We start from the raw sequence: 26,701 nt of genomic DNA on the forward strand, positions 1-26,701 counted from the left end.
CTTTTCTAGAAGGTTTTCCCACAAAGCTCTTCGAATGCTCTGTTACTGACCAGGCCAATTTACATGTTTCTTCACAACAAGATCTGAACTTGAGACGCAATTTAGCACCTAGTTCTTTCTCATTATCAAAATTTTTTGTGCTGGTGACTTTGTGCTAATGCTCAACAGATGAAGTAATTAACACTGGGAATGATAAACTTGCTTTCTTTGTGGTTCTGCATTTCTTGTGTTTACGACGGACTGAGACTCTGCCCCCGGGGCACACGCAGCTCTGTCACGCTATGATCGTGCTGCCCTCCTGCGAAATCCATCTACTTCTAGCAGCTCAGCCCATCAAACACCTGCAGCCACCCAGTGAATGGGACACGTTAACTCGAAGAACAAGACAGGGGGGTGTGTAGGACCGGCCACGAAGGACGACCAGGATGGTTTAGCAACACAACCGTGGAGCCAGAAATCCCCTATGTATCAGAGACAGGTCAAGCGTTCCAGCTTGACTAAACCACTGAAACATAATCATGTAAAATTGAAGTGTTAAGAGAAGGGTTTTCTATGAATTATTCTGCACAGCCCAGTCCGCGTAATTACCAAAACAATTACATGGCCAGCCTGTGTGAGATCTTGGTCTTAATTTGACTAAGGGCTGTGACTCATTTATCCCATAATTATGGGATCTTTTTATTTCTTCTGTGAACAACTGCTCTGTTTTTCCTTTGTAGATAAAGACCATTTGCTACAAGGCTACTGAGTGCAATGTGACTTCTTCATCCACATCAAATGAATACAACTTTTGCCTTGCAAATTGTTCCTCTATCAGCTTTAGTACAAAAGCAAGTGATCTTTAAATATGTAGCTTTACTCTCTGAATCATGGTGCATCTCTCCTTTAGGAACAGAGCCCCATGGCTCACCGGATCCACACAAAGAAACCTTTCCACGTAGTTCATGGGCTCCCACAGGCCCATGATTGAACCGTGGAGCTCCTGGAAGGTCAACTTGGGCTTGTGTGCTGTCCAGAGGGAGCCAGAGGAAGCCCAAGGTCCAGTAGATGCACAGCCAAACCCCGTCTTTGGGATGAAAATGAACTCTGACTCCCTGCCCACCTCAGGAAGGCTGGGGAGGTGAGTAGAAGGAACAGGGAGGAGGGAGAGGAGAGGTACCAGTCCATCCACTGAGGAGGCTCTGGTCTTTCTCCACCGAGAATGCCAAATTTTGCATTTTCTGAGCTGAACACACAGCACCCACTTCAACCCTGCCACCCCCAAATTGGCTCACCTTCCTCTGATGGACTATCTCCTACAGACAGCACAGGGACTAGAAATATTTGACCAACCAACCGAACGACCATCACCTGCTTTTCACTAGCAGAGGTGTGTGGGCTGTCTTGGCCTCTGCTACCCGCAGAAGACACTGCCCGGGACCCTGTTCCGCGACTCACTCTGTGATCCTCTTGGCAAGAGCAGCTCCTGAGTGCCTGCCCCTCACACCCCACAGCGCTGGGTTGTTACCGAAGCTTCCTGACTCGGGCTATCTGTGTGCCTCTTCTGAATGCCTTGTACAGCAAAAGATTCACTTGGATCAAAAAATGACTTTAGAATTACTTTTTTTTCTTTGAGGTCTAAATCCACCAGCCATTTATAACTTGGTATGAATGATTCTGATATATGATCCTTGGTGTGCGGGGTCTGACGTAGCAGGCAGTTAGACAGACACGAGCAGACTCGGAACGACAGGCCAGGGACAGAAGGCCACGAGGGTGGAAAGCCCTGGGTGCGTAGCAGCAGGCAGAACTGGGGACATAAGTATTGTAGGACGGGGCCTCACCCCAAGGGTGACCTTTTATCCCCTAGTATATCGCTGTCATGTGGTTTGGGCCCTTCTCTGACCTTTCCTTCCCTGGCGTGTCACTAGTCAAGTGGTAGACCCCCTAGAGGACAGGCAAGGGGGCTGGAGAACTGCCTCATATGACTCCCTTGCATGCCCACTCCCTTAAGCATTCAGGACAAAGCAAAGGTTCTGACCTGCATCAAATCATCTTGGGAACAAAGCCTCAGGTCTGCTGACCACAGAGACAGAGGTTTGGTCAAACTAGAGACAACATCCAGGCCTCAGTTGTGTTGCAGCTCCAGGCCCAGAAAGCAGCAAAATCACACAGAGAAATGCCACAGCCAACAGTAGGACCCCCTGCCCTGGCACCGACCAGTCAGTGGAGACATAACCCTGAAAGGACACACCTGGAAAGCTGAGGAATATTCCTTTGAGATCCTCTCCTGAAACATCCCCTAAAATCCCTGCCTTTAGAAAACAGATAAAACACCTTAAGACGAAGGGCCCAGCATATTCTCTCTCTCTCTCTCTCCCTCTCCTTGCTCTTTCCTTCCCCCTTACTTCCCTCAAGGCTCATACCTTTGCTTTCTTTTTCCTAAGCTCAAGGGTCCTTATTTTGCTTCTGTAACTTGTTTCCTGAGCCCATGCAGCCCAGTTGGCTCACTTCTACTACCTCTGTAACTTTCTGAACAAACTGTTGCTTATATTTGAGTCTTGGCTCTGAATTCTTTCTTAGCCAAAAGTCAAGGACTGAGGTCTAATATCTGGTGCCATTCAGTGTTAACAATTCCACTAATATTATTTTCTCATAATTCTCTTTCAAGCTCACTGGGGACATACGCAGGAAATGAGGGGCTGTGTAGTTGGGCCTTCTCGAGTGGGCAGCCTAGGGGAGGCTCATAGGTCTGAAGACTGCGGGGGCAGGAGGAGAGAGGGACCAGCTCTCCCCGTGACAACAGCAGCCATCTCTCAGATGAGTGCCCTGTGCTAGCAGCTCTAGATTTGCAACCTAGTCATTCCAACACCCTCCCAAGGGAGGAAGGGTGATCCTTCCTCTGACAGAGAGGGAAACTGAGGTTTTGAGAGGTTAAGGGACTTGCCTAAGCCACACAGCTAGTGTGCAGCAGAGCACAATTCCAAACCAGGCTTCCTCTAGCTCCCAAACTGGTTCCTGTTTGTCACACTGCTCTCTACAGTGAGGCCCAGAAGGGAAGTCCCAGGCCAAGGCTCGTTATACAAGGATGTGAGGACAATATCCCCTGGTCAGTGCAGGGCACCTGTTTGAAACATGATTTTCTTTCAAGTTTTGGGTAAGGTATGAATCTCTGCTCTCAATAGGTTTTGTGACATGCATTCTAAAGCAAAACAAAAAATTGGAATTCAGTGTTCCCATGCCAACTAGTCTCTCTGGAGTGCAGTGGTTTTGTTGCTTTTCCTTTTGTGAAAAAAGCTTAAAGTGCAGGCCATGGCCATGTATAGTAAGTTATATACTATGTGTCCCAGGGGGACCCACACGCAGAGCACCGAGTTTCTGCGATGTGAACACCGGCACCCTTGGGCTGGGATGCTCTCACTGGAGCTCAAAGCAAGTCCTTGGAAGCTAACAGCTTGTTTTTGGAAAGCAAATTCATAGCTTTAAGCCTTTAATTACTTACAATACTATTGCTTCCCACAAACATTGCTGTCCTTGTGCTGCACACTTTGTGTACTTGATCAGGCTTGGCTCCAAAAAGCACTACAAACTCTGTGTGTGTGTGTGTGTGTGTGTGTGTGTGTGTGTGTGTGTGTGACTTCAGGGTCATCTGGTTGTTTCCCTCGTAGAGAATAATAATGGAAAACGTATACTTTCTCTACACATCCACTAGAATGTCTGAAACTGAGGAGAAATCTTGTCAAAGGTGTGGAACAACTGAAGGGAGTATGAAATTGTACAACCGTTATGAAAAGGGGTCTTGCGGTTTCCTATAAAATGGAACACAGACCTGGCCTATGACCCCACCCTCAGCATTCAGTCCCTCTTCTGAGCCTTTGCCCAAGACAAACAGATGTGCATGTTCACTAAACACTTGTCTAACGAACGTTCACAGGAGCCCCAAACCATACAGCCCAGATGTCCGTCAACAAGAGAAATACGTGAGTAGACTGATGCGATGGGATACTGTTCATCAATAAAAAAAGAAAAACTACTGACAACTACAACAGGGATGGCTCTCAAAACATGATGACGATGAACAAAATAATGAACAAGCAAAACTGTAACAGACTCACAAACACAGAGAGCGAGCAGCTGGCTGCCAGTGGGGATGGGGGTTGGGGCACTGGGCAAAAGAGATGGCGAAGGGAGTGAGAAGTACAGGTGGGCAGTTACAGAACAGTCACGGGATGTGGGAAGCATTGGGAAGAGAGTCACTGATACTGCGATAACTACATATGGTGTCCGCTGGGCACTGGAAATATTGAGAGCCCTTTGTAAAGTATGTGTACACCTGAAACCAAAATAAAATTGAACCCCCCAAAAAAAACATTATGATGAGTGAAGCCAAACACAAAAGAGTAGACACTATGCAGCTCCGAACAGGCAACACTGACATGTGGTTAAATACCTCAGAACGGCGTTACCTGCGTGCTGTGGCGGGGGGGATAGGAGTGGAGGCAGGGAGGACTGGGAAGTTTGGGGATGCTGAGGCTTGGTATCTTCAAGGGGTCTGAGTTTCAGGGTACATGCATTTGTCAAAACTCAAGAAATGCTATACTTAAGATTTGTGCATTTCACTATACATAACTTTTATCCAAAAAAGGAAAAAAGCAACAAAAAAATTAAACCCTAGTTAACTGTACACATACTAAAGTACCACAGAATAATATGTCCTGATGTTTGCAACTTAGTTTGAAATGTACCAAAGAACAAGATGGACTGATGGGTGAACTGAGGGATAGACAGACAGACATGATAGAGCAAAATATTACTTATAGAACCTAGGTAGTTCGTACGCACCTAGGTAGTAGGTACATACATATTTACCTACACTTCTAACTTCTATATGTGTGAAAAATTTTATTAAAAACATCGGGAAAATTACATGGTCAACATACAAATATAAATATACATTCTCTATATATTCTAATTATATACTCTATTAACATAGACTATAAATTGATGCTTAAAAATTGGAAGTCTGAAATATGATTTCAAAGTCTGGAAACTAACCGAGCGGAAGAAACCGAGAGCAGCCGGAGCTGAGTGAGGTGAGTGACTGGCCATGGACCCGGGCCCCAGGCCCGGGCGTGAGGATGATGACCCTCCTTGAACCACAACTGCAGACAGCAGCTGACAGTCTTAGAAGTATAAGATTTGCCTACATAACCAGTTAATACATTGATTTTTAATAATTTTGTTGATTAATTTTATAAATTATGAACCTAAACCTTGACCTCGCCAATGGGATAAAAACTACCCCCCCCAAAAAATAACTATATGAAAATATCCTTCTTAATGTATGTTAAAATCAACTTTTTAAAATGAAAACTCCTGAGACTTTTAGCCATTAAAACGAGCCAAGGCCAGGGCCACTACAATAATAAGCAAGCAGGTAAATAAGTACTGGATACTCCTCTCACATGCATCTCAGAACCAGCCTGGGCCTGTGAATAGCAGTTGGCAGGAATGTCTGAGTCTACTTTTGTCATAACCGAATGGCAAAGTCATAAGAGGTATCAGTCACAATTCAAATCACCAGATATCCCGCTGTGGGAGCCTGGGCAACAGGCTTGATGCTTGCTTTTCTCTCATCCCCAAGTCTGTCCAAGTCCATCCTCACATCCTGTAACAGCTCCCTTCTATGGCCGGCTCTCCAGCTGTGCCGCTGACCCTGGGCTCTCTGCCTGCCGGCCACACTGGCCTCCTCCTGATTTCCCTACCTCACGGCCTTTGCCCATGTGACTGCTTTACCCAGGAAGGCTCCCAATACATCCTCTTCCCTTGGCCTATTTGTTCTTCAGATCTTAGCTGAGAGGTGATTTCCACAGGGAAGCCTTCCCAGATAGCTCCTCCTCATTGCAGTCCCTCGTGAGGCCAAGTCTTTCTGTCACACGTTCTCAACGAGCTTTTCCTTTATTGCCTTTCTTACTATTCACAACTTCATACTGTTTGTCTGTTCTCCTTCCGAACTGTAGGTTCTATTTAAGCAGGAATTGTGTCTCATTTAGTTACCTTTGTGTACTGAGAGCTAACAGTACCTGGCACATGAAAGCTCTTAATGTGAGTGTATAAGAGACTGAGATTAATCGGCTTCTTTACCTTACAGCTTGTGGTGAACACACTGTTATTAATGATCTGGCCATTGTATTGGTCTCTATTGACAAACACACTTAGTATGATGTCCCTAAAGATATTAACTTACAAAATGTTTCATGGCAGCATACCAATAAGAGAATTGTCCATGAAATGTGTTTTTTTAAAAAAGCAAACACAGTATTGACTAAAAAAATACATCCACGTGCTCTGACAGTGCCAAACCCACGACCAGCAGACGAGGTGGTGTGACGGCCGGCAATGAGGGCCTGCGCCCGAGAGACCCTTTGCTATAGCTCTCACTGTATTCAGCAGAGCAGTAAAAATAGTAGGTATTGTTTAAAACACAAAAACGTTGTTCATATTCATATACACATTTGTAATGAAATGAGAAGTGACTTTGAACTATTTCTTGATTATATACGAGAGTGCTAGCTGTGATGGAAGAAGATTCTGATAAAAGTTTCAAACTCAGGCTTTATGTTGTTTGGTTGTTTATATGTCTCCCTTCCCCAGCCATGTCCCCCCTACCCCCAATATTATGAAAATGGATAAAAATTTGATTAAGATGAAGAAAAGTAGCCCCGGCTGGTGTGACTCAGTGGACTGAGTACTGGCCTATGAACCAAAGAGTTGCTGGTTCTATTCCCAGTCAGGGCACAGGCCTGGGTTGCAGGCCAGGGGCCAGGTCCCCACCCCCCACAATTTGGAGTGTGTAAAAGGCAACCGCACATCGATGTTTCTCTTCCTCTCTTCTTCCACCCTTCCCCTCTCTCTAAAAATTAATAAATTTAAAAAATCTAACAAAAATATTTTTTAAAAAACTACTATTCTCTTAAATAATCAGTGTAGCTTATAAAATGGATTCATTAAGCAATCTTTTTTCTTAAGCTTGAACATCCTTGAGCAAGAACTTCACGACAAAACTGAATGCTTTCCTGCGTGTGCCACGACTTTAGGGATGCAGTGGTGTTTGAACACTGGATGGAAGAGATAACCATGGAAACGGAGTCCTCTGAGACCCTCTCTTCGTTTGCATGCAATGGAAATGACAGTGTGAGTGGCATGATGCAGAATTTCTTTGATCATCTTTCTTCACTGAAAACACTTTGATGAATAGTTCCTCAGACAGCAAAAGTATCTCATGCATGAATCAAAGGTCTTTCCTGTCTGCTTTATTACCAAAAGCCACCTGAAGATACCCTTCTCAAAATTCCAACCCAAACAGGAAACAAACACCCATGCTTTCCAAACACGGGAACAAAACACCTCATATGAGGTTCTGGGTCCCTGTCCTCAATAATCTCCTTTACGTGGCCCCTAGGGCCACAGACACTGGTGCCCTTGTTTCCACAAATCAAGTCTGGGTTAGCACCAGGACAGAGGGAGCCCAGCTGATCCTTACGCAGAGTCAGGTCACTTCACCTCCATTACACACCATCATCTCTGCCCTTTGTCTTCATGACAATATAGAAGGTTGCTTATATCAAAGCAATGTGCATTGGTTGATATAAATGAAAATAGCCATGTGAATTTTGGGGATCACATAAGATTGAAAAGAAAAATCCTAATTTTTTTACACACTTTTCTGTATGCCAGAATTATAGCCATGTCTCCTCCACTGTTATTCTTTTTAAAATTTTAATGGAAATTATTGGGGTGACATTGGTTAATGAAATTATATAGGTTTCACGTGTTAAAAATTTTCTTGGGAAAACTTCAGCATGCCCCTTCTGTGCAAGGCCAGGGCTAGCACGTTCGCACGTCATGGTGTCCCTTGGTCAAAACGCCCTCCACCTCAGAGCTGGTGCCCGCTGGCCTCCCTTGACGCATGCCTGTAAGAGCCTTTGCAGAGCTGTGCTCTCATATGTGGCCCAGTGACAGCCATTCCTGCACCCTCTCCTCGTGGAAAAACACTGCCAACTACCATTCAGGCTTAAATGTTCTCTTGTTTTCTTTGTCCAGTTTCTCTTTTAGTGACTTTCAAATACCCACAGTGTAAGCACCACTTGACTTCACACCTGGCAAATACTGAGTTTTCTAACATGGAAATATGAAAGTGGTTCTTGGGCTTCAGCATGAATCAGAATCACCTGAAGGGCTTGTTAAAACGGGCTGCTGGGCCCTGCCCTGCAGAGTTTCTGATCCACTGGGTCTGGGGGGACCTAGGATTTGGAGCTCTCTCAGTTCCCAGGGAGGCCCAGGCCGCAGGCCCGGCATCTAGGCTGTGGTAGGTGAGGCCTCGCTACCCAGAGTGCTCTGCGCACCAGCAGCACCGGCAGCCCCTGCTAGTCAAAACCACTGACTCTTAGGCTCACTCCAGACTCACTAAATCAGAATCTTAACGTTTAATCTCCAGGTAATTTGATTACATCTTACAGTTAGAGAAACACTGATTCAAGTGGGAAATCATACATGGCCAAAACATCTTTTGCTATCTCCATTTCTAGTTGTGTAAACCTGGGGAACTTACGAGCTTCACGGAGTCTCAGTTTCCTTTTGGGTCAATGGGGACCAATACCTACTTTTTTGGATCCAAGAGGATCAATTAGAACAATGTATGCAACGTGCCTAATCCAGTAGCTACAACCTGGGCTTTCTACTGAGATCACCTGGAGATCTGTGAGCCCACATTGCAGGACACTGCCCCCGTCAGTTGAGTTTCCGTAGGTCTGGGTCAGGGCTGAGGGTTGTATTTCTAACCAGTTTCTGGGTCAGGGCTGAGGGTTGTGTTTCTAATCAGTTTCCGGTAAGCCTGGGGCTGCCCATCCCACGGTCTGCCTTTGAGAACACTGGCCTGGCCCATTGCGGGTGCCCAAATCATGCTGGTCCCCTTTGTTTTCTCTTTCATAGATGTTCCTGTTTGTTAAGAACCCGGATTCAGTGATGTTTGGGCTGCTTGTTATATCGGGACTGATTTTAGTTTTCAGAAATCTTTGGGGCACACATCTCAATTCAGGGTGAACCCTTTGAGGGCTTCACATGTAAGCAACACATTTGTGTTTCTCACTTCTATGCTGGCATTTCTTTTGCTTGTGTCCCCTCACTGCTCTGTGACAAAGAGAAACACATTGAATGTAAACAGCTTCAGAACAAAATTCCATCTTGCTTAAAGTTTCTTGTTCTTGAAGACTTGTCAGTGACTGAGGGCACTTTGGCCGAACACTGGTCCACGGAACTGCACGAGCCTGCCAGACTTCGCAGTGAGAACGAGGAAACTGCAAAGACCTAACGTTCTCTCCTTACCCTGGCACTCAACAGCATCACTAAACTACTTAGTGGCACCAGGGCTTCATCTGCACAGCGATTAGCAGAGGACAGAAACAATCAGCAGGACTTTCCCTGAATAAATCAGGCCCTTTCAAAAAGTATGCAGAGGCAGAGAAAGCACAAAGGAAAAATTAGCAATAATGAGAAGACAGGGGAGTAAAACAGCTTAATCACTGCATGCCCCAGGGTTCTGAAAATGCAGTTCATTAGAATCTGTTTACATTTTGTGAACTATCATCCCCCCACCCCCCAGAGAAAAAGGGCATCCTAAATGATCCTGCATCTTCTAATTCAACTCAGAAAATATTTATCGGGCCCGTGAGATAAAGATGGTTAGGAGCTAGTCCTGCTTTGAAGGGATCTACTGTCTACTAGGGGACAAAAGACAAGTATTGTCACAACGAACGTGTTCATGCAGTGTTTGGTGAGAGCACACTATATGTGAAGCAATGTTCTAGGCATGGTGAAGTGGCAGAGAACAGAAGGGATGCTCTCGGGAAGCTGGTTCGAAAGTGCCAAACACACTGTTTCTGAATGGGGGAAGGGGGTTCCCAGGGGTTAACAGGTAAGCTCAGGGCATTCCAAAACTTGAAACTAACCTTGAATCAGGTATTCAAGTCACTTGCCCCTCAGGGTCTTTCCAAGCCTACTGAGTACATCAAAGAGAAAGCCTCAGGCGGGTATTGGTGTATCTTTAACACCCCTCTCTTTCCAAGGAGAGGGGGCTCAGTCTCAGAGCTTTCAGCCAACAGCAGTGGCCATCTAGAATTTAATAAAATTGTGGGTTTTTTTCTATTATATCTATATTATTGTTCCCTTCCTTTATGGCTAGTGATTGTGGTATTCCATTTTATGGTGGTGATTACTATGGTGATATAAAGTTTTCAAAGTGACTACTTCTGAAGAAAAGTATTAAATATGAATAGCTCAGGTGGTGCCTGAACATGGAAACCATCAAAGCCCAGGAGTGACTGAAGCCTGGGAAACAGTCATAGGCGATGCGCCATCGGCAGCCCCTCAAATGCCCTGGCTTCTGTGGGAAGAGGTCAGTCTGGGCTGGAGGACTAGGCTTCTCAGAGGAGACTGAGAGGCATGGGTAGGGCTCCTGAATGTGGACATCAGACATTCAAGTTAAGGCACAGTGATTGTCAGAACTGGGAAAATAAATCAAAACCCAACTATGTGCGGTCTATATGAAATGTACCTTAAATAGATATATGGATTGAAAGTAAAAGGACAGGAAAACATATATCATGCAACAAATGAACATAAGAAGGCTGGAGTAACTGTATTAATATTAAATAAAATAGATTATAAGAAAGAGTGTCACCAGATATAAAGAGAGCTTTTCATAATGATAAAAAGGTCAATTCATCATAATAATCATAAATGTATATTACTTAACAGCAGAGCTTCAAAACACATGAAACAAAAATTGATAGAGTGAAAGGGAGAAATAGACAAGCCTGAGATCACAACTGAGGGTCCTGACACTGCTCTGCCAGCACTTAATAACACTAGGAAAAAGTTGTAAATATACGGACAATATGAAGATCACGATCAGCCTCCATGACTGATATTCTATAAACTGGCATTTATAGAATACTCCCCAACAACAACAAAATACATATACATTCTTTTCAAATGAACTTGAAATGTTGACTAAGACCTTAATCTGGCCATAAAATAAGTCTCAATAAATTTAAATCAATTCAAGTAACATAAGATATGTTCTCTGACCACATGGAGTTAAATTAGAAACCAATAACAGAAAAATGGGCAAGTTGATTCTAAAATTCATACAAAAAATAAAGAACTAAAGTAGCCAAAATAACTTTTAAAAAAGAACAAAGTTTGAGGATTTACAGCACCTAATTTCAAGACTTATAAAGCTATAGTAATTACAACAGCATTGCAATACATAAGTAGATCAAAGAAACAGAATACTGAGACCAGCAAGAGAACCACATGTATATGGTCAATTGATTTTTGACAATGGTGCAAAGCCAATTTAGTGGAGGAAAGATAGTCTTCTCATTAGAAGCTGGAACAACTGGCTAGCTAAATCTGCCTCCCCTCAAAAAAAAAAAAACTTTAGTCCACACCTCACTCCATACACACAAACTAACTCAGAATGAATGATGGACCCAAATATAAGAGGTAACACTATATATCATCTAAAAGGCAACATAAGAGCAAATTTTTGTGATCTTGGATTACCAAAGACTTCTTAGAAAAATTTCTCCACAGACTGGGAGAAAATATTTGCACATATAAGATTTTTCTCCAAAATATATAAGGAACTGTCAAAATTCAACATTAAGGAAGTATACAAACCAATTTAAAACTGATTGAACTATTTGAACATAAAGTTCACCAAAGAAGATACACATATAGCAAGTAAGTATGTGAAAAGATACTTATGAGAAAAGATGTTAGTCATTGAAAAAAATAAAAATTAAGACCACAAAGAGGCCCTGGCTGGCATAGCTCAGTGGATTGAGCACGGGCTGCAAACCAAAGCATTGCAGGTTCGATTCCCAGTTAGGGCACATGCCTGGGTTGCAGGCCACGGCCCCCAGCAACCGCACATTGATGTTTCTCTCTCTCTCTTTCTCCCTCCCTTCCATCTCTAAAAATAAATAAATAAAATCTTAAAAAAAAAAGGCCACAAAGAAATACTACTGTATAATTAGGAGAGTGTCTAAAATTTAAAAACTGGCACGCCAGGTGATGGTAAAGATGTGTATATGTCGAACTCTTATATTACTAGTGGGAAGGTGAAGTGGTTAAAAAAAACTGTAAAACAGTGTGGGAATTTCTTTAAAAGTTAACATACTTACTAAATGATGCAGGTATTTACCCAAGAGAAGTGAAAGTATATGTCCATTAAAGGACTTTTACATGAATGTTCCAAGCAACTGTAGCTGTAATAGCTAAATGTGGGAACAAGCCCAATGTCCATTACATTTGGATGCCATGGCCCTGACTGGTGTGGCTCAGTGGGTTGAGCATCGTCCTGCAAGCCCAAAAGTCGCCAGTTCAGTCTCTAGCCAGGGCACATGCCTGGGTTGCGGGCCAGGTCCCTGGTTGGGGGCGTGCAAGAGGCAACTGATCGATGTTTCTCTCCCTCTCTCTCTCCCCTCCTTCCCCTCTCCTGGAAAGTAAATGGAATACTATTCAGCAATAAAAAAATCATAAAAAAACATTTGGATGTCATAAATAAACAAATTGTGGTATAGTTATACAACAGAATACTGCTGAGCAATAAAAAGAAATAAGTCACTAAAACCTACTAAATTGTATACTTTAAATGGGTGAACTGTATGGTACATTTACAACTCAATAAAGCTGCTACAATAAAAAAGAAAGGTATTATTAATAATGTAAGAGCTTGGGTGAACCTTAGAATCATTATGCTCAGTAAAGAAGTCACTCAAAAGAATATATAAACTACAATTTTATATACTTAAAATTCTATTTACATAAAAACTATTCTACAGTGACCAGTGGTTGCTTGGAGATAGAGGACGGTCAAGGAAGACAGGAGGAAAGAAATACAAAGGGGCCTAAGGAAACTCCTTCTAAATTGAATTTACTGGCGTGACATTGGTTAATGAAAGTTTATAACACATCATCTGTGTATGTATTGTGTGTTTACCACACAAAGTCGATTCCCTGCTGAGTATGGCGTTGGCTGTGGGTTTGTCAGATATGGCCTTCATTACACTGAGGTGTGTTCTCTCTATTCCCAATTAGCTGGAAGTTGTTTTTTTCTTTTAATCATAAATGGGTGCTGGATTTTATAGAATGCTTTTTCTGCATGTATTGATATGATCATGTGATTTTTTTATTCTTCATTTTATTTGTGTGGTATACCACATTTCTTGGCTTGCAAATATTGTACCAACCTTGTATCCCTGGAATAAATCTCTTTTGCTCATGGTGTTTGATCTTTTCAATGTATTGCTAGGTCTGGTGAGCTAATATTTTTCTGAGGATGTTAGCGTCTGTGTTCATCGGGGATGTTGGCCTATAATTTCTTTCTTTGTAATGTGTTTCTCTGTTTTTGGGATTAGGATAATGCTGGCCTCATAAAGTGAGCTTGGGAGTCTTCCTTCTGGAATTTTTTGGAATACTTTCAAAATAATAGGTTTTAGTTATTCTTTTAATGTTTGGTAAAATTCACCTGTGAAGCCATCTCTTCTAGGACTTTTGTTTGTTGGGAGCTTTCTGCTTCAATTTCATTAGTTGTAATTGGTCTATTCAGATTTTATGATTCTTCCTGATTCAGTTTTGGAAGGTTGTATGTTTCTGAGGATTTATTCATTTTGCCCAGATTGTCTAATTTGATAGCATATAGTTGCTCATAATACTTTCTTACAATTTTTTGTATTTCTGTGGTATTGGTTGTTAAATCCCCTCTTTCATTTTTTATTTTATTTATTTGGGTCCTCTTTCTTTTTTTCTTGATGAGTCTGGTTAAAGGTTTGTCGATCTTATTTATTTTTTCAAAAAACCAGCTCATGGTTTCATTGATCTTTTGTATTTTTTTCATATTCTATTTAATTTATTTCTGCTCTGATCTTTATTATTTCCTTTCTTCTACTAACTTTGAGCTTTATTGTGTTTTTTTCTAGTACCTTTAAGTGCAAAATTAGATTTTTACTTGAGATTTTTCCTGTTTTTTGAGGTAGGCCTATAATGCTATGAATTTCCCTCTTAAAACTGCTTTCATTGTTTCCCATAGATTGGGGGTTGTTTTGTCCTCATTTTCATTTGTTTCAAGGTGTCTTTTGGTTTCTTCCTTAATCTCATTGTTGACTCATGCATAGTTTAATAATATGTTATTTAGCCTCCATGTCTTTTTGTGTTTTTCAGTTTTTTTCTTGTGATTGATTTCTAGTTTCATAATATTATGGTCAGAGAAGATGATTGGGATGATTTCAGTCTTCTTAAATGTATTGAGATTTGTTTTGTGTCCTAACATGTGGTCTTTGTAGAAAATGTTCCATGTACACTTGAGAAGAATGTATGTTCTGCTACTTGAGGATGAAATGTGGTGAAGACATCAATTAAATTCATGCGATCTAATGTGTCACTTAAAGTAACTGTTTCTTGTTGATTTTCTGTCTGGAAGATCCAATTATTGATATCAATGGGGTGTTAAAATCCCCGACTATGACTGTATCACTATCAACTCTCCCTTTATGACCATCAAGAGATACTTTATAGCCCTGGCTGGTGTGGCTCAGTGGACTGAATGTCAGCCTGTGAACTGAAAGGTCACTGGTTCAATTCCCAGGGCACATGCCTGGGTTGTGGGCCAGGTCCCTGTCTGGGGGCATTGTATTCCTCCAGTATATTCTTTTTCTTTCTTTCTTTCTCTTTTGTTTTCTTTCTTAGATTTAAGGGAGAAGGAAAAGAGGAACTTTGACATGCAAGAGAAACTGGTTGCCTTCCACATGGCCCCAACTGAGGGCCTGTCCCACACCCAGGCATGTGCCCTGACCATGTACTGAACCAGCAACCTTTGGGTTCGTCGGCTGGCACTCAACCCCCTGAGCCACACCGGCCAGGCTGCAGTGTGTTCTTCATTTCAGATATTGTACTCTACCTTTCTTACTGGCTCTTTTTTATGGTTTCTATGTCCTGTTTCTTGTTGTAGTCCTCACCAAGTTCCTTGAGCATCCTTATAACCATTTTTTAAAACTCCATATCTGATAAATTGGCTTGCCTCCATTTCATTTAGCTCTTTCTCTAGAGATTTCTCCTGTTCTTCATTGAGGACATGTTTCTTTGTCCCCCCATTTTGGATGCCTCTTTGCGTTTGTTTCTACGATTAGGTAGATCTGCTATGACTCCCAGTTTTGGTAGGGTGGCCTTACATATTAGATGTCTTGCGGGACCCAGTGGCACAATCTCCTTAATCACTTGAGCTGGGTGCTCCAGAAATGTCCCTTGGGTGGTTTATGTGGGCCCTCCTGTTGTAACGAGTCTTGATCGCTACTGGCTCGTTCATGAGTGGGGGCAATCCTCAGGCTGACTGATGGTATGATCAACTGTGATCACAGTATATGAGCTTCTGTCCAGGTGCTGACCACATGAAGGGGAATTTACCTTAATGGTGTCTGGTGTCTGCTGAAACCCATCTGGGTATGCCACTTGTGAAGCTATTTGGATCCTGCTCTGATGTTGCCTGAAGCTGACCACTGGTATTTTGGTTCTAGAACCTCTTGGGAGGGACTCTGACACAGACCAATGTCAGATGCTGCCTGTGACTGGCTGCACAACCTATTTGGAGCTATGAAGTCATCCACAGTTTGTGGCTACCTACGCTGTACCTCAGTGTGCACAGGAAGGGCCACATTGTGTACCAAGGCTGAGTTTTAGCAATACCAAGCCCAGGAGCTCATCAGAAAAAGTCCCAAGGCACCCTGAGATCCACCTTTGCTTGCTCCCATCTGCCAGCTGCCTGTTATGCTCAGTAACTGAAAGAGCCTCTGGCTCTTGAGTTGTATGAGTCAGTGAGTTACCAGTTAGGGTGAGTGGTGTTCACCAGACAGGTATATGCTCAAACTTGGTGCCAGTACTGGGTCTGAGGCAACTCAGCAAATGTCCCAGGGTATACCAAGTGTAGGTGCCACCCACTGTGTGCCTATACACCTTTGCGGTGGGGTCTCAGGTAGTTGTCAGGGTGAGGACCCCAGAGTTTATCAGGCCCAAACAGACCAAGATTTGGCCAAGTGAAGGGAGGTCTCTGCACCGTTCAGGCACGCAAGGGTAAAACGGCCCCTATCCCAGGGCTGCACAACTCAGTCTGTCCCAGATTATGCCAGAAGGCTAATCTCAGCAGGGTGGGGCTTCTTGGAGTTGAGAGCTTGAGGCTAGTGAATCTCCTGTGAGGGAAAAGTTCTAATCAGGCTTACAAGAGGGTAGGAGGAGTGGCCCCTGGCTTACACCCACACAATGCAGTCAATGATATCCCAAATCTGCCTGGACCTCTCTCTACACCCCAATCCAGGCAGATGACTCCTCAGCAGGGCACAAGCTCTGCAGGGTAGGGCTATTTAATTCCCCTAGGCTAATGCTGTAGGGAGAGGTGTGCTCCACCCAAGAAAGATGCCATCTGTGGTATGGAAGAAGGACTCCACAGGAATCCTGGAAGATGTCCCTTCAGCTTTCCCCCTGGAACCACAAACCACAGTCTCTCTTCACATGTCTCTAGTCCACTCCACCCTCCATGAGAGCCCAGGATGAGTGGCTGTGAATGAGATCTTGTGAATTGGGCCTTTCTGAGGGTGCCTGTGTCTCTAGCAGAACCTTGTGTCTCCCTGGCACAGAGAATCCCCACCACTTTTTATGGTCAGATGTGCTCTGGGCTCAGGAGCCCAGCTCGGGGTTGAGCCTCATGCTCCTGAGGGGGATCTTTGGCAACTGATGTATCCCCCCAGATCCTCACCACCCCCTATGGGAGTGGAGCCAGCCCTTTTCATGTCTCTGCCCTTCCTACCAGCCTCAGTGTGGCTTCTCCTGTAAATCCTTGGTTATAAGACTTCTAATCAGCTAGTCTTCAGTTGGTTGTTAAGGCTAATTGTTCTATATTTTAGTTGTAATTCCAATTTGGTACTGGGAGGAGGTAAGTGTAACATCTTCCTACACTGTGCCATTTTGGACCCTGGGCCCCAAGGAAACTGTTGAAGGTGTGTTGATGAAGATGTCACCTTGACCGTGACAATGGCTCCATGGGTGCATGCACCTAACGAAGCTCATCGAATGCTGCACTGTAAACACGCACAGTTCAGCGTGTGTCAGCTGTTCCTCACTAAAGCTTTTACAAAGAAATAATGACCTGAGGTCCCACCACAGAAGCTAGAAAAAAAAAAAGTAACTAGTGAGTGGACCAAGTGAATGGAAGGAATGCAGGAAATAATAAGGTCAAAATCAACAAAATGGATAAACTAAACAGGTAAACAATAGAAAAACTTAATAAAGCCTAAATGTAAGTTCTCCAAAAAGATCAACAAAACTGGTAAATCCCTACATAGGTAGATAAATAAGAAAAAAAAAAGAAAACAAATCACTTTCAGAAATGAAAGGGAGTTATTACTACAAAATGCAGAGACATTATATGAATAATAAAAAGTTATAATGATCTACTTTTGGCCAAAAAATTTACATGAAATAGACAAGTCATCTGAAAAATATGACTTACCTAAACTGACATAAGATGAAACAGAAATAACGGAATTTTCCTGTATTTATAAAAAAATTAGGAAAAAATTTTATCAAAAATCTTTCCACATAATATTCAGACTAGTGTAACTTCACAGGTGAATTTGATCATATATTTAAGCAAGAACTAACACCAATACTTTATATTATATAAACTCATTCAAGAAATGGGAGAGGAGGGAACACTTTTAAGCTTGTTTAAGAGACTAGCATAGTCCTGACATACAAAACCTGATGGAAGTATTTTTAAAAAGTTGTAAACCAAGCTCCTTCATAAACAGACATGAACTTTTTGTCTGATAAAATCTTAAGCAACCTATAAAGCAACTGCTAGTATTAATAAGTCAATCAAATTCACAGGATATAAAATTATAAAAAATCAATTATATTTTTATAAACTAGTAGCAAACATTTGGAAAATAAACTTGGAATCAATTCTACTTGTCATAACACCAAAACATAAAATACTTAGACAAAAATTTAACAAAGATATGCAAAGACCTCCATACTGAAAACTACATAACGCTGTTGAAAGAAATCAAAGAAGACCTCAATAAATGGGTAACTCCATTTCCATGGGAAAATCAATATTGTTAAATATCAATTCTTTCAAATTAATCTATAGTTGCAATGCAATCCCAATCATAAACTCAGCAGACTGTGTTGGGGGTGAACACTACTATCAAACGAATTCTATCTATCAAACCTATGTAGAAATGCAAAGAACATGGACTACCAAGTCAATTTTGAAAAAAGAACAACAAAGTCGAAGAGCTTACATTACCTGACTTTGAGACTCATTATAAAGCAATGAAGAGTGCGTGCAGCGGGCATGCTGGTTGGCAAACAGACCAGTGCAGCAGGACACAGTGCAGGACAGGCCTGCGCCACACGGTCGTCTGGTTTTTGGCAAAGGGGCAAAGCCACCCAATGAAGAAAGGAAAGACTTTTCAATAAATATTGCTTGAATAAGTGGATATCCACATGGAAAAATATAAAGCTTCATCCTATCTCACACCCTACACAAAAATGAATTTTAGATGAATTACAAACCAAAACATAAAAGATAAAACTACAAAGTCTTTAGAGGAAAATAAAATAGCTTCATGACTTGGGGACAGGCAGAGTGTCCTTATAGGTCACAGAAAGCAATAACCATAAAATATTAATAAATTAAATTTTATCAAGTTAAAAACTTCTGTTCATCAAAACACTGTGAAGAAAATGAAAAGTCACAGAGTAGAAGAAAATACGGGCAAACATGTATCTGATATCTGGGATACATGAAGAACTTCAACAACTCAATAAGAAAAACAACCCAATTAAAAATGGCAAAGTATGTGAATAGACACTTTGAAAAGAATGACATACAAAAGGACAGTAGTACAGGGTGCACCACATCATTAATCATCAGACAAGTGCCAATTAAAACCCACGCTCCTAGCAGAACGGCTGAAGTTGCCAAGGTTGGCACGGTCACCTGTTGGGCAAGGACGTGTGGTGATGAGACCCCTTGCACATTGTTGTTTGGAACATCAAATGGTAAAACTACTTGGGGAAAAGGACTGGCAGTTTATTATAAAAATAAATGCGCACTTAACTATGACTTAGCAATACTCCTAGGTATTTTTCCAAGTATAGAGGCACAAGAAGGCTTGTACAAGAATGTTCACTAGCAGCGTTATTCACAATAGCCCAAGACTGTAAGCAGCCCAGGTGTCTATCAAGAGGAACAAGGATCAACTGTGGTATGTTCATGCTAGAATTTTGCTCAGCAATATAAGTTAGTAACAAAAGGATAAAGTCCACACATAGATAAAACCCATAAACATTACATGGCTGAGAGAAGCCTTTTAAAATCAGTACATATTGAATGACTCCATTTAGATGAAATTCTAGAACTGGCAAAACTAATCAATGGCAGAAAAAAAATCAGCTCAATGTCTACCTCTGGGGATGAAGGGCCAGAGACCAATGGGGAAGAAAAATGAGTGAGCCTTTCTGGGTCAGTGGACATGTTCTGTGTGTGCTTGGATGTTTGGGTTACACAGGGGTATGCATTTGTCAAAGTTCATGCAAAGGCACACTTACAATTTGCACAATTTTTTATATTTTACCTTTGTATACAATGCAAGCAAATGTAGAACTCTAGTTAAAGATATCCATGCTAAAGTATTTGGGGAAGAGTACAGATATACCAGTATGCAATTTATTTTGAGAAGTCAGAGATGTACTAATGGGTGCAGAGAGGAATGTATGCTTGGAGAGATGTGCTAATGCAAATATAGTGCAATGTTGAAGGTAGGATCTAGGTGGTGGGTTTTTGTTTACTGTAAAATCTTTTCAACTTTGCTGTATGTTTGACAGTTGTCACAGTAAAACGCTGGAGGGGAAACTCCTTGAAATGTGAGCGGAATATGCGCCCTTGGTGTCTCTTTCATGATGTCTGCTTCCTCCCTGACTTACGAGTGGCAGAGTGCACTTCAGGCTGTGTGCGGCACGTAGCAGCAAGGAATTTGTTCAAAGGCACTGCAGGGAGGAGCGGTGCGATGCTGCAAAGTTTGACACCAACTAGGACATTTACTAGCTGTGTAACTGCCGAGTATCGGTTTCTCTGTATGTTGAATAAGAACAATGCCATCTCCTGGGCTTGGTGTAATGATTAATTTATCCGATGCCTTCAAAACAGCCTGCCACAGAACACTCACTCTGGAAATCACAAACATTGTTGTATTATGCTTCACCATTTCCAGACATACCGTGTCACTTAGAATCCCTTAGATTCCTCTCTCCTCTGCATGTCTAACCAGCCGTCAAATAGACTGCTCGGCCCCTTTCCCCTGCTCCTGAGGCTCAGCAGAGTCTCCACTCAGTGCCTATGACAGCTCACCTGCTGCCGAACTCCTGGCAGTCCAGGGATGTGTGGCCCGTGCCCGGCCACTCAGCCAGAGTTGCCCCATGCTCTCCTCTCGGTCTCACCCTGCAACACCTCATTTCGCAGAAAATCTGGATAACTCTTTGGTTAAAACATTTTACCATGTCTTCTTTTCCACCAGCCTTTAAGGTGGGGTCTACCCCATGTTTCTTTGCTTTCCTTTGTTTTCATATATCTGAGTATCATCTTCTGGACTGAATAAGAACAGACTAGAGAGAGGGAGTCCTGTTCCTTCTGAGCGGCTGGTCAAGTACTTTCATCTTTCCAGTGTGTGTGAGTGGTTTCACACGCCCTCCCTTAGCCTGCACATGTTGATCACCACCCCGCACTGTGGAAGGCCTTAAAGGAAGGAGGAGTGAGGATGGAGAAAACACAGAGCTGCTGGGACAGTGCAGTGGGAAAAAACCCAACCAAGGGCTCAGCTGTGAGACACAGCCAATAAGTGCAGCAGGGGTCCGCGAAAGGCAGATGGCCACTGCAAAGGGGACATGGAACAGGAACAACTGGACTCCCAAATCTGCCTTCGAATTTATATCTGGGACATGGCAGCCAGGACTGAAAACAATGCCAAGAATTTGAGCCTTCTAGAGTGGAGGCTCCACGGCGGGAAGCATGTGCCATGTCACAGGAGAGATGAGGGGACGAGTGCCGGGACTATGAGTCACCTGGACAGAACTTACAGGCAATCAGGAGCCAGTGGGAGTGTCCAAGATGGAAACAAATGACCCAAGTGGCCTCTTGGGAGGACAAATCGGGCAGAGGGCGCGGGACAGACTGGGCGAGGAGCACGGCTGCACTCAGGGATTTCAAAGAAAGGGAATATTCTTCTTCTGGAGGAGAGATGGATTCGAAAGACCATCAAGAACTCACACTGCCTTCTCTGGGATGCTAGAGGTCAAGATCTCTCCAGGGAACCGGTAATTTCCACATTTAAGGAACCCTATCTTCTGTGCGGAACTATTAGTCACAAAGGCCACGTCAGCTCAGTTGCCCCAGCCTGTGAGTTTGAGGTGACAATCACTCCAATGGGACAGCCAGGGGAGCCAATTCATGCATGAGAACAAGTGTGGGCTGTTTGTGCAAAGACGTGCATGCAGACGGTTCACCGAGGTCTGTGACTCAGTACTGTGAGAACCTTAGCAAAACATAAAGCTCCCCAGGGTACCATTGGTATTTCCAGAATGAAAGGTCAAAAGCAGTGCCTGTAAGTCTATCTGCAAAGTATGCTTTGGGCCAGAGAGTAGTTCAAACACAGGAGTGGGCAGCACTAGTGAACCGAGAGGAACGCCGGCTGCCTCCAGAAAGTAAATCCAAACGCTGGCTCAGCATCAGCAGCTGCGTGAGGAGGAAATCCATTCTGAACAAAATGAGGCAAAATGGTGAAGGTTTTTTCTTTCCTTTTTATGGAAAGATACTTGTTTTGTGTTTGAGAAACCTAATTTTGACATCCTCTCTTCATTGTAAGTTTACCAACAGCAGTTGACATTGTCTAAACAGAAGTTTTGAAAGGTCTTTTTTCCTAGTTCACCCTCCTATTCCAATGGAAGCGGATGAGAAGGGGGTGGGCAGAGGGCTGGGCCCCTTGACACCATCAGCAGGGGCCTCCCTATGGAGGGCCTGCTCCAGGCCAGCTTCCACCGTCCTCCGGCTCAGGCCCGCTGAGGGGACACCTGCGCTGAGGGGCCGGGCCAGCCTCCAGGAGGCTGCCAGTCACAGGCGAAGTCTAGAACCCTGAAAGCCTTGATAGTTTTGATTAGATATTTTGAAAATGCTACAATTTTAGTGCCACTTCTTACTTCAGAAAATAACTGAATGCACTGTTCAAACAATGTCCCTCTGAGTGTTAATTGATTTATCAAAAGATAAAGCAACACCAATGGCATATTTCACAGACATAGAACAAACACTTCAAAAATTCATATGGAACCATAAACAACCTCAAATATCTGCTGCAATTTTGAGAAAGAAGAGTAAAGTAGGAGAGATCACAATACCTGATACCAAACTGTATTACAAGGCCACTGTAATCAAAACAGCCTGGTACTGGCATAAAAACAGGCACATGGACCAATGGAATAGACAGAGAGCCCAGAAATAAACCCAAGTCTCCATGGTCAATTAATATTTGGCAAAGGGGCAGCAACATAAAATGGAGTAAAAACAGTCTCTTCAACCAATGGTGTTGGGAGAACTGAACAGCTATGTGCAAAAAAATGAAACTCGAGCACCAACTTACACCTTACACAAAAATAAATTCAAGGTGGATAAAAGACTTAAATATAAATTGTGACACCGTTAAAGTCCTAGAGGAGAATGTAGGTAGGAAAATCTCAGATATTTTATGCAGAAGCATTTTTACTGACATGTCCCCTAGAGCAAGGAACATAAAGGAAAGAATAAACAAATGGGATCTCATCAAAATAAAAAGCTTCTGCATGGCTAAAGAAAACAGTATTAAAATAAAAAGAGAACCAATTGTATGGGAAAAATATTTGCCAATGGTACCTCAGTCAAGGGTTTAATCTCCAAAATATATAAAGAACTTACACGACTCCACTCTAACAAGACAAGCAACCCAATTGAAAAATGGACAAAGGACTTGAACAGATTCTCCAAGGAGGACATACAGAGGATCCAGAGACACATGAAAAGATTTTCAATATCGCTAGCTATCAGAGAAATGCAAATTCAAACCATAATTAGATACCACTTCACACTGGTCAGAACGGTCATCATAAACAAAGCAACAAACAAGTGTTGGAGAGGTTGTGGAGAAAAGGGGACCCTAGTGCACTGCTGGTGGGACTGCAGACTGGTACAACCACTATGGAAAACAGTATGGAACTTCCTCAGAAAACTAAAAATGGATCTGCCTTTTGATCCAGCAATTCCACTGCTGGGACTATATTGTAAGAACCCTGAAACACCAATCTAAAAGAACCTTTGCACCCCAAGGTTCATAGCAGCACAATTTACAATAGCTAAGTGTTGGAAGCAACCTAGGTGCCCATCAGTAAATGAATGGATCAAAAAATTATGGTACATTTACACAATGGAATTCTATGCAGCAGAAAGAAAGAAGGAGCTCCTACCCTTTGTAACAGCTTGGATGGAGCTGGAAAGCATTATGCCAAGCGAAACAAGCCAGGCAGTGAAAGACAAATACCATATGATCTCACCTTTGACAGGAACCTAAACAACAAAACAAAGAAACAAGCGAAATATAACCAAAGACACTGAAATAGAGGACAGGCTGACAGTGACCAGAGGGGAGAGAAGAGGGAATTTCAGGGGAGAATGGGAAGGGTTTACAGGAACAAATATAAAGGACACATGGACAGAAACTGGGGGGCGTGGGGGGGGTGGAAATGCGAGGGAGGTGAGGAGGGATGGGTAGGTAGGCTGGAATGGGGATAAAAGGCAGAAAACTGTACTCGAACAATGACTAAAAGAAAAAAAGAAAAGAAAAGATTAGGCAACAGGCAGGGGTGCCTGCACCTCCAAGACCTGCCCAATGTTAAGCTGCTGCAGACCCTCCCCCACCCACACGCAGAAGTGATGAGGCCCGAAGAACAGGCCTGAGATTCTCAGGCCCAGAGGGAGAGCCACTGGCCGTGGCCAGTAGCAATCTGCCCTTTAGCCTTTAACTTCTCTGAGCACGAAGCTCACCCTGCCTGAGCCTGGCCTTTCTGCATGGCTCCCCATCCCCAGGGAGGCAGGCCCGGGGCTCAGGCCCAGCTGCAGCATTGTCACTGGGCCCCCCAGGGAACACTGTCCCTTCATCACCACTGTGCTGTCCACGGATGTGATTCAGACCTCAGCTCTCCCAGGAATGCTTCCATGGGACACTGCACCTCTGTGGCTGAAGGGGCAGCCCGCTTGCTGACCCACCAGGAGCCCACAGTGACAGGGAGCAAGCCTCCATGCTTCCGCCCTGCAGAGCCATGAGGACAATTTATTGAAATTGATTTTTAAAAAATAGATGCTCTCATGCCTAAGGGGTGCCGGGTGAATTTTTCAAAATTGAAACAGAAAACAAAATAAATCCCCATCCACACCATTACTTCCCCTACCAGACCTCATAGCCATGAAACATTAATGTGGAGGAGAACTGAAAAAAAAAAAAATACTGTTTGCTGAAGCAGAAACAGGGTCTGGGATGTAGACATGGGATTAATTTTTGTTGCTGTATCCCAAATCTCACTGTATCAGGAAGTAACGTGTCCTCAGGTCGGGCCCTGCAGAGAGACAGACACACTCCCATGCCTGGACCAGCCCTGGGGAGGGGCCCCTGAGCAGAGACAGCATCAGCCACATGTGGGGAGGGGGACTCTGTGCCGGCCGCATGCTGAGAAGACAGGCAGGGTCCCCATCCTCAGGTGCTCACAGAGCCAGCAGGAATGGCCACTTTCCCAGTCAGCCGTCTCCTGGGCCAGTGCCTGTTCTGGAAGCCTTCCTGCCAACTTGCTGGAACTCAGTGTCCAATCTATACTCTGTGCCCCCTAGTCCAGACACGACCTGTGGGCAAGCATGTGCAGGGGCCACTTCTGCTACCCAAATCCTGCAGCTGCTGTTGCCCTGAGTGCAAACATTCACTTCACACACATGTTCCATGTGCCCTCTGTGGGCCAGGGCCCAAAAGGGAGCTACGAAGATGGAGTCCTGGTCCCGCCGCTGGTGGTTCCACAGTGGCCTGGCTCCCCTTGTGTGAATTAATCCCAGCCATCCTGTTTGCCGGCCCTTCCATGGTTCTTTGGTCAAACCACACTCCCCTGATAAAATATCCGTCAGGGTTTCCCTGGACTAAGCTAACCAATCATACCAGATCCAAACCACTCAGAGGCTTCACTCTACAGCCTGGTGGTTCTTGACCTTGACCTTGGCAGTACATTGGAATCACCTGGGGAGCTCTTAGACATCTTCATGCCCAGCCTATCCTCCAGATCCATTCCGTCATAGCCCCTGGTGCCCAGGCATCACTGTATTTTTAAAAACCACTCTCCAGGTAATTCCAATGTGCAGCCAAGGCTGAGGACCACTGCCTCGTTGTCCTCAGCCTTGTTGCTCGCCTTTTAGCATAAATGTTTCAGGCGCTGTTGTTTCCCAGTGCAGGCGGCTAGACGTAAACACTCCTCTAGCAGGATTTCCATAGTTCAACAGGTTGTGTTTCTTATGAGTTGCAACCTGCTTGTTATGAAACTGCCTTTTCTTCCTTTGTTAAGTCCAAGGCCAATGCTCTGTTATTAGGCTCTTACATTGACTTTAACAGTTCTAATGATCTGAAAGCTTCGCACAAACCTCTTCCAGACTCAAAGCCACCTGAGAGCAGGTGGCACCTGTGGTTTCTCTGCGTAGCACTTCACTCGTGGTCCACACTCAGAATGAAAAAACTGAACCAGCACATGTGGAACCAGCTGACACCCAGCCCTTTGCTTCCTTCCTCCTACAGGGACATGGTCACACCCGTTCTGCTTCTCATTCCACAGTCATCTTGTTTGATTAAGACAATAAGAAAAAATTTCATTTAACCCACCCCTTACATTGTAATTCTGGGCTCAGAGACCAATGGTCATGAAGAGGCTGAGTAAATGCATATTTTCTTTGGTCTCCTGGAGCGACACTCTGAAATCGAATCAGAAACTCAGCCTTTGGTGAACCAGGGCAAATCAGTGATTGCCAAGTCCAGCTTCCCTGATGTGGGGCAGAGCAAATATTCGGAGAAAACTCCAAATTCTCCCTCCTCTTCACTTATTCCAGCAATGGCCCTGGAGGATCCATATTGATTGGAATTTTGTTCTTAGAAATTTCTTAAATGAGGCATCACATAAGTGAAGGCCCAGAAGCTTAAGTAAAATCCTCAGAGATGAAAACTTCTCTGACTATAGTTGAAACAAAAGATTCTTCAGGCAAAGTAGCTGTTGTCACTACAGTTGGGTCTTAAATTTGGATTAGCTGCACACTTCCAAAACACGATGGGAAGATGAGCTAGAACAACACTCATCACGCATTACCATATGCTAATGAGCAGCCGGGCCCATGGCCCTCTCAAGCAGCAGAGGTCAAGGCTCTAGCTTTCCCTGAAAGAGGCCCACGGCCCTTTTGCCAACAATTCGCTATCTCATCCTCTTAGCATTCTACATGGAC

General features: G+C 43.6%; 1 protein-coding gene across 7 annotated transcripts in view; it reads right to left on the minus strand.

Annotated features, from left to right (window-relative positions):
* PDE8B (phosphodiesterase 8B) overlaps positions 1-26,701 on the minus strand; it is a 221,756-nt gene that overhangs the window by 25,723 nt on the left and 169,332 nt on the right. The gene's annotated exons all lie outside the window — the stretch shown is intronic.

This window comes from Phyllostomus hastatus, unplaced genomic scaffold (genome assembly GCF_019186645.2).
Source record: "Phyllostomus hastatus isolate PE091 unplaced genomic scaffold, TTU_PhHast_1.1 phas_contig_58, whole genome shotgun sequence".
In the NCBI taxonomy this organism is placed as follows: Eukaryota; Metazoa; Chordata; class Mammalia; order Chiroptera; family Phyllostomidae; genus Phyllostomus; species Phyllostomus hastatus.